Here is an 8,501-nt window from a genome sequence, read left to right as displayed (position 1 = left end):
CTTTTTTTTTTTAAGATTTTATTATTATTATTATTATTATTGGAAAGCTGGACATACAGAGAGGAGGAGAGACAGAGAGGAAGATCTTCCATCCGATGATTCACTCCCCTAGTGAGCCGCAACGGCTGGTGCTGCGCCGATCCGATGCCAGGACCAGGAACCTCTTCCGGGTCTCCCACGCGGGTGCAGTGTCCCAATGCATTGGGCCGTCCTCAACTGCTTTCCCAGGCCACAAGCAGGGAGCTGGATGGGAAGTGGAGCTTCCGGGATTAGAACCGGCGCCCATATGGGATCCCGGGGCTTTCAAGGCGAGGACTTTAGCCGCTAGGCCACGCTGCCGGGCCCAGGCCAACTTTCTCTTGATGTAAGACCAACTTTATGCAAAATACAAAACAAATAGACATATAGGTAAACATATACATACAACTATTTTCATAAATGAACTGTAAAATGGAGGCTAGCATATATGTGAAGAGAAGAAACATTTCAGTACACATCTCTACACCCAAATTAATGGAGGACTCCCATTGAAACTAATAAATATACTTTATAACATGATACTAGATTTTTCATCATAGCTTATACTTACTATGCCATGATACACTTAAATACCAAAATGTTGAACTTGTGACTAATGCTGAATGACAATACTACTGTAATAATAGGGGAAAAATGTGAGGTAGGGGAATAAAGGGGATGGGGGAAGCAGAGTTGGAGGGGGAAATCCATATACCTACGAACTGTAACATATAAAATAATAAAAAAGGAAAAAAGTTTTCCTGAATTAGATTGGATAGTACTTTATCTAGTATTTACACCTATTTTTACGAATGTGATAGTTTTATAATCTTCCTATCAATACTTTTTGTTGGATATTAAAACTAGGTTTTATGGGAAAGTTTTAGTGTTACCGGTGTGAAAAACTGTACTGAAATAAAATCTCAAGATAAAGAACATTTCCATTACAGCATCTCTCACATGATTTTTTTGTGGTCACAACCACTTCTTTGCTATACTCATTTTTAACACTTAGCAACAGTGATTCTATTCTCCATTTATTTATTTATTTTTTAATTTATTTGGAAGTGACAGTGGCAGAGAGAGAGGGAGATGAAGAGACACCAGAGCTCTTCTAACTGTTGACTCACTCCCCAAATGCTTGGAATAGCTAAGGCTGTGGCAGACCAAGCCAAGGCTCAGAACTCTATCTGAATCTCCCACATTGAAGGCAAAGGCCCAAGTTCTTGGGCCATCATCTATTGCTTTTCCAGGTATGTTAGCAGGGAGCTAACCATAATGTCTGCTCTATCTGTTTTTCATTCTTATAATTTGTCATTTCAGGAATTCATGCAGCAATATAAATATACACATATATGTGTATAAGTATATATATATAAATCTGAATTGTTTCTAGTTTTGAGCTATTACAAACAAGCAAGGTTGCATGTACGTGGAGGTTTTGCATGAACAAAAATTTTCACTTCTCTGTGATAATGCAGGACTCAGGTTCTGAGTTGTACGGTAGTCACCTGCTTGGTTTTATAAAGGAGTTACACTTTTGATTTTCAATAGTTTAAAGATAATTCACCTACCCGCAACAACAAATGCATGATACGATTTCTTTTCAATTTTGCCAGCAACTAGTTTTTAAAAATTTGTTTATCTCTTGGTAAATAAATAAATAAATTTATTTGATAAATAATTTTTTTATTTCTAATTGGCATGTATACAACACTCATGGTTATTCTAATTTGTGTATTATCAAATGGCTGATTGTGTTGAACATCATTTTATATGATTCTTACTATGTAAATGCCTGTGTTTGGTGAACTTTTTATTCATTCGTGTCTATTTTTTTTTCTTTTTTTAAACATTTATTTCCTGATTTTAAGATTTTATTGTGCTTCAAACATTTCTCTGACATTTCGAATATATTTCAGTAAACATTTCCTATTTTACATTTTGCTTTTAAATGAAAATTTTAAAAATTTACATAAATAATAGTATCAAACAAACCCAAAATATTTTAGCTTTACGAATAATTCTAAGAGAATGAAAGCAAGAGCTGTCAGAGCTAATACAGGCATAAAAGCTATTATCCCTTGAATAAAATGCAGGAGATAATTAAAAAGAAAAAAATTAAGAGCTGAAGGAAAAAGAAAACTTGCAAACAGAACCCAGCACTTTTTTTTTTTTACCAATTTGTATAATTTACACAAAAACATCATTAGATGAATACTTACCTAATGTTTACAAGTCAGAAGCAGAGGGAAGCCCTTTAAAGTGTTGAGTTTTACTAACCATCCCTCTTCTAATATTTTGAAAACATTAGCTTATATCCCAACCAAAACCATGATTCTAGTTAACTACAGTTCAAAGTTTATCCATTACATCACCAATAGTATAAAGAAGAAGTTGCATGTGGCTTTTTCCCTTATTCTGTGACCACCGTGTTTTTGGAGGATCACATCCACATCTGTGCTGACTTCCTGTGAGGAACCTGCATAGATGTATGCCAAGATGGGATGTTGTCCTTCATGCCATAGAACAGTCTGATAGGGCATTTCATGGGAAGAGGGCTTTGCAACAAGCAGTGGTGCTTCACTGCCTCAATGAAACCGTATTGAATAGGGTAAATTCCTTCTTCATGATATTTTGATGACAGGGTCCACTCACATTTCATCTTCTTTCTTCTTTACCTCAACATGTAAAAGTTTTTCACCAGGCCATCTGCAGCTACAGCTACACCAATAAGTGCCGTGACTTTTTCTGCCTGTGCTATTGCAGCATGAAGCATGAAGCCATCCACCAAGGCTCGATCCAGTTACTGTCTGTGGTCCTACAGCTTCATCAACTATAGAAAGAGCATCTTTTCTTGGTTTCCCACTATGTATTCTTCTAAGATGCCATCTGAACTTCTGAGTCCCGAATAATCAAATTAAGGAGTCACCAAGGCACCTGCTGGGGTTTCTGTGCAGGTGATGCACTGAAGTCATGGTAGGAACAGAAGAACACAGCTGCCCAGCCCCAGCTGCAATGAGGCACCCAGGCTAGCATGGCAGCAACGTCCATGCCTACCACCTTCCTAGCTTGTGCCTATTTTCTAATTGTGTTGTTTAATTTTTCTTCTTACACAAGTTTTGTGAGTTAAACACACACATACATATATGCATATATGTGTATATGGATATGATAAATACTAATACAGAATGTGATTTACAAATATTGTCATCCACTGTGTAGGCTGTCTTCATTCTCTCAACAGACTTTCTGACAGAAAGAGAGAGAGAGAGAGAGAGAGAGAGAGAGAGAGAGAGAGAGAGAGGAGTTATTCATTGATTCACAGATGAAACTGGGTTAGGGAGGAAGCCAGAAGCCAGGAACCCAATCTATGTCCTCTATGTAGATGAGAATAACCCAATTACTTGAGCTATCACTGTTGTTCCTCCTACCCCCAGGGACTATATTAGCAAAAATCTGGAATCAAAAGTCTTAGGTTATGGGCCTGGCATGGTAGCGTGGTGACTAAAGTACTCGACTTGCACTTGCCAGGGTTCCATATGGATGCTGGTTTTAATTCTGGCGGCCGCACTTCCCATCCAGTTCCCTGCTTGTGGCCTGGGAAAGCATTAGAGGATGGCCCAAAGATGTGGAACCCTACACCCGTGTGGGAGCCCTGGAAGAGACTCCTGGATCCTAACTTCAGATTGGCGCAGCTCTTGCTGTTGAGGCCGCTTGGGAGTGAATCATCCGACAGAAGATATTCCTCTCTGTCTCTCCTCCTGTCTGTATATCTGACTTTCTGATTAAAAAAATAACAAAACTTTAAAAAAAAATTCTAGTTTGGCATGTAAGCCAGATATTCTCATGTGGATAGTGGGCATATTAACTTGCCTACTGATTGCTCAGCTAAAGGCCTGATCCCAAAGTTTTAATTTTGATGACATTCCATGGATTTTTTTTTCTTTTTTTGAAGCACTTTTAAGATTAACTCTAAGGAATCTTTGATGAGACTGATCTGAAAAAAAAAAATGTCTTCCATATTTTCCCCCAATTCTAAGAATTTTTCTATTTATGCTTAAGTGTGGCCCACTTTTTAATGCAAGTAAGGAATGAGATTTAGCACTTTTATATTTTTACATTTTTACATTTTATTTTCTGTAGATTTCCAATTTTACTAGTACTGTTTGTTGAAAAACTCTGTCTTGAGTGACTTTTGTTCTATTATCAGAATTTATTTGTGTATATTTGCGTTGATTTCCTTCTGTTTTCTTAATTCTGTCCTGTTGTTCTGTAAGTTTATTTTTCTCTCAGTACCATATTGTCTTGATCAGTCTCATTGTATACAATGTCTTGATACCAGATATTAACGTTCTTCCTATATTACTATTCCGTTTCAAATTTATCAGAGCTGTTTCAGTTCCTTTGCTTTTCTATACTTTAAAGCCATTTTAAGTATACAATAATATTAGTGGAATTTTGATAAGAATTCAGGAATTCCACAGCTGAATTGTGGGAAATGAATATCTTTGTGAAGTCTAAAGTGTATCTCGATTTCTTTAAATAATTGATTTTTTGTTATCTTTGTGTATTTTTTAGTATAGCTTATGTGGTCTATTTCAATTATGTTGAAGTATTTAATTTTGGCAAAGTAATATATATATTTAACATCAATGTGCTGGTATGTTTCTCTTTTAATCTGTATGCTTTTTAATTTACTTTCTTGCTTTATTACACTGGATAGAATGTTCTTCCTAACGTTGAAGATGAGTAATGAGAGCAGACATCTCTGTATTGTTCTTTTTCTTGGGGTAAAGGCATTATCTTTTGCCAATAAGCTAGCAATGAGAGTTTTGTAGATGCTTTTTTTTTTTTATCAATTTGTGCATATGTTCTCTATTTGTATTCTAAGAGTTTAAATCATGAATTGGTTTTTAATCTTAGCAAATTTTTTTTCCCTTGACATGAATTGTTACAATCCTGTGGTTTTTCTTCTTTAGGTTGTTAGTATGATATTTTAATTTCTTTAGTACTAACTGTAATATGGTATCTGAGACAGGGTCATTGGTAGAGAACACAAATCTATTTCTCATAATCTAGATCTGCGAGGTCCAAGAAGACAATGCTAGCAGAAGTGGTGTCTGATGAGAACGCAAACTCAATCTCCAAGCTACTTTGAGCAGTGCATAATCTGGAGAGGAGCAATGCTATTCTTCACATAGCAGAAGAGAGCAAAGAGTGTGAACCACTCCCACAAGCCCATTGTTTTGTGGTATTAAGTCATTCATGAGGACAGAGGCTTCATGACATTATACTTCACAATAGAACGCATTTATCAATCATGTTGTGCAAAGGGACATTGTGACCCTAGAAGGTCAGTGAGCACAGGATTACAATTGATAGGATTATATTTATGTGAAAGCAACTGAGTGGGTACCATTCCTATAGCTAAATGGATGTCATTTGTATCAGAACATTTGAGTGGACAACAGGTGAATGTGAACACTTGGTGGAATATACAAAACAAAAGAGTTCCAAATAAAAGTATAGAAAGAGTTGATGGGTTTTGTTGATAAGTTCAATACCTCCTCCCTTATCCTATATAACCTATATGTATGAATATATCCTGTATGTATAAAGTCTGATGCCACTAATAAGCTTCGGCTTTTGACCATCAGTCAAGTCCACGTGTGTTAGTATCGGCTCTGTGCACCAAGTCCATCGCTGCAGGACAGCAACAGTATTGCACTGTTTGACATGAATTTTAAAGGGACATATTCTTTTTCTCAGTTTATTGCCAATCTCTGTCTTACAACTGAAGTATTTAAACCTTTTTCAGTTAGTGCAATTATTTCTGTGTTAAGGTTTAAACATTCAAACCACAACATATGGTAAATTACACTGATAACTTTTCAAATATTGTGCTGATCTTCATCACAGGAATAAACCTCATTTGGTTGCAGATGTAATTCTTTCTTTACATTGTTCAATTACACATGCTTATCCTGTCTTTAAACATCTTGAATCTAGAGCTACTGGTATGTATTTGTATTTTTCTGGATTGATTCAAATACTAGGTTTATATGAACTAATAAAATGAAATGAGGAATATTCCCTCCTCTTCAGTTTTAATGCTTTCCACAAGGGATTGTGCTGAATTTCTACTATATTTTAGGCATTTCATAAAATTCTTTAGAAAAAAATCTGACTTCTAGATTTCTTTTGGGGAATTTTAATGTTAAATTAAACTGATAGATAAAGTCTGAACAAATATTGTGTTTTATATTAGGTTAACTTGTGGCAGCTTTTAAAAAAATGAATTATCCCATTTTATCTAAATTGTCAGATTTTATGTGAAGAGAGACTTGTGGTATAGCATTTCTAACTCTTTGATGTTTGCAAGACCTTTAGTGATATCCCCAATTTTATTTCTATTATTGTTAATTTGTGACTTCTCTGTTTAATTTTCATCAGTCTTACTGATGGTTTGCCAATGCAATTGATCTTTTCAAATGTTCAACTCTGAATCATTGATGTCTTTAATTCTTAACTTTCACATTCATTGACTTCTGCTCTTATATTTACTATCACCTCCCTTCTTTATATATTTTACTTGGTCTTCCATATGGGATGCCAATTCAAGCAGGTGGAGGATTAGCCCGATGAGTCACCATGCTAGCTCCTAGGATTTTTTAGGGATTAATTTTGACGTACACAACATTCTTAAATCCAACATAACCTGAAGAGACTCTTTCAGCAGACATTCTTTCTTTCTCCAGGAGCTATAATGAACAATGTTTGAAAAACATCTAAATTCCTTGTTGCAGTTAAACTTCCCCAGTTGATTTTTTTTTCTTTTTAAATTTATTTATTATTTTTAATTCATTAATTACATTGTGTTATGTAACACAGTTTCATAGGTACTTGGATTCTCCCCACCCCTCCCCAGACCCTCCCACCATGGTGGATTCCTCCACCTAGTTGCATAACCATAGCTCAAGTTCAGTTGAGATTCCCTCATTGCAAGCATATACCAAACATAGAGTCCAGCATCTTATTGTCCAGTCAAGTTCAACGGCTTCTTAGGTATACCCTCTCTGGTCTGAAGACAGAGCCAGCAGAGTATCATCCTGATCAATTAAAAGCTCCAACATACCATCAGCAAAAATTTACATCATTATGGAATTAATTGACATAGTAATGAGTAACCAATATGTTAAAAGTAAATGCGAGTTCTTAACCACCTTCTGTGACCATCTCATTGACATTTCAATTTTAGTTTATACACAACATATAACAAACCTAACATAACATGTTATACATAACATCGTGTCATCTTAAATTAAGGCAAACATGTGGTATTTAACCTTTTGGGATTAGCTCATTTCCCTTAGCATTATGGTTTCCAGTTTGGCCCATTTGGCCACAAAGAACTGCATTTTGTTTTTTTTAATAGCTGAGTAGCATTCCATGGAGTAGATGAACCACAGCTTTCTTATCCAATCCTCTGCTGATGGGCATTTTGGCTGCTTCCATGTTTTTGCAATTACTGATTGTGCTGCTATGAACATAAGAGTGCATGTTGGTTTCTCATAAAACAAGTGTTCTGGATATATTCCTAGGAGTGCTATTGCTGGATCATACGGTATGTTGAATTTGAGTTGTTTGAATGTTCTCCATACTGATTTCCATAGAGGCTGTACCAGCCTGCAGCCCCACCAGCAGTGGAGTAGGGTTCCCTTTTCCCCGCAACCTCACCAACAAGTGTTGTTGGTGCTTTTATTCATGTGGGCCAGTCTTACTGGCGGTAGGTGGTACCTCATTGATGTTTTAATTTGGATTTCCCTTATTGCCAGGGAACTTGAGCATTTTTTCATATGTTTATTTGCCATTTGGGATTGTTCCTTTGTGAAGTGTTTGCCCATTTCCCGTGCCCATTTCTTGAGTGGCTTGTTTGTTTTGGTGTTTTGGCTGTTTCGTAGTTCTTTGTATATTCTGGAGATTAGCCCTCTATCCCCTATGTAGTGCGCAAAGATTTTGAACCTCTTATACATCAGGTGTATCTGAACATTTAATTTTTCCTGACTCAGCCCATTTCTCAACCCCCGTCTACAATAATGCAATCATGTTATATTAGTATTCTAAATCTTTCATTTGAAAGAAGTATTGGTATCTAAAATTGTGCTTTTAACCCTTGATGTATGTATTCTATATGTTAAGCTTAGTTTGGGAGGAACACAGCATACCGGTAAAGAACATGATGTATAGAGTGAGAGGCCTGGGTTTGGATTTCATTCTCTCTCTTGTCTATTAACTTTTATATATGTCTGTTATTATTATTTTAAGGTAATCATCACTACAAGTAATCTGTTCATTGAAGTTGGTGTAACTATCTCCTTTAGAAAAATAATAACTTGTCATTAGATCTCTCAGGAATATAATTTTAAACTTTCTAAGGCAAAAGAAAAGCAATTATTTCATTACTTTAAAAGTATTGCTAG

At 35.8% G+C, this 8,501-nt stretch overlaps 1 pseudogene; it reads right to left on the bottom strand.

Moving 5' to 3' along the window:
- Positions 1–2,358: 2,358 nt before the first annotated feature.
- LOC101524673 (palmitoyl-protein thioesterase ABHD10, mitochondrial-like) lies at positions 2,359–2,938 on the bottom strand (annotated as a pseudogene).
- Between the last annotated feature and the right edge of the window lie 5,563 nt (positions 2,939–8,501).

This window comes from Ochotona princeps, chromosome 5 (assembly GCF_030435755.1).
Source record: "Ochotona princeps isolate mOchPri1 chromosome 5, mOchPri1.hap1, whole genome shotgun sequence".
Classification (NCBI taxonomy): domain Eukaryota; kingdom Metazoa; phylum Chordata; class Mammalia; order Lagomorpha; family Ochotonidae; genus Ochotona; species Ochotona princeps.
The sequence above is the reverse complement of the archived record's forward strand: the minus strand, read 5'-3'. Positions and strand labels throughout refer to the sequence as shown.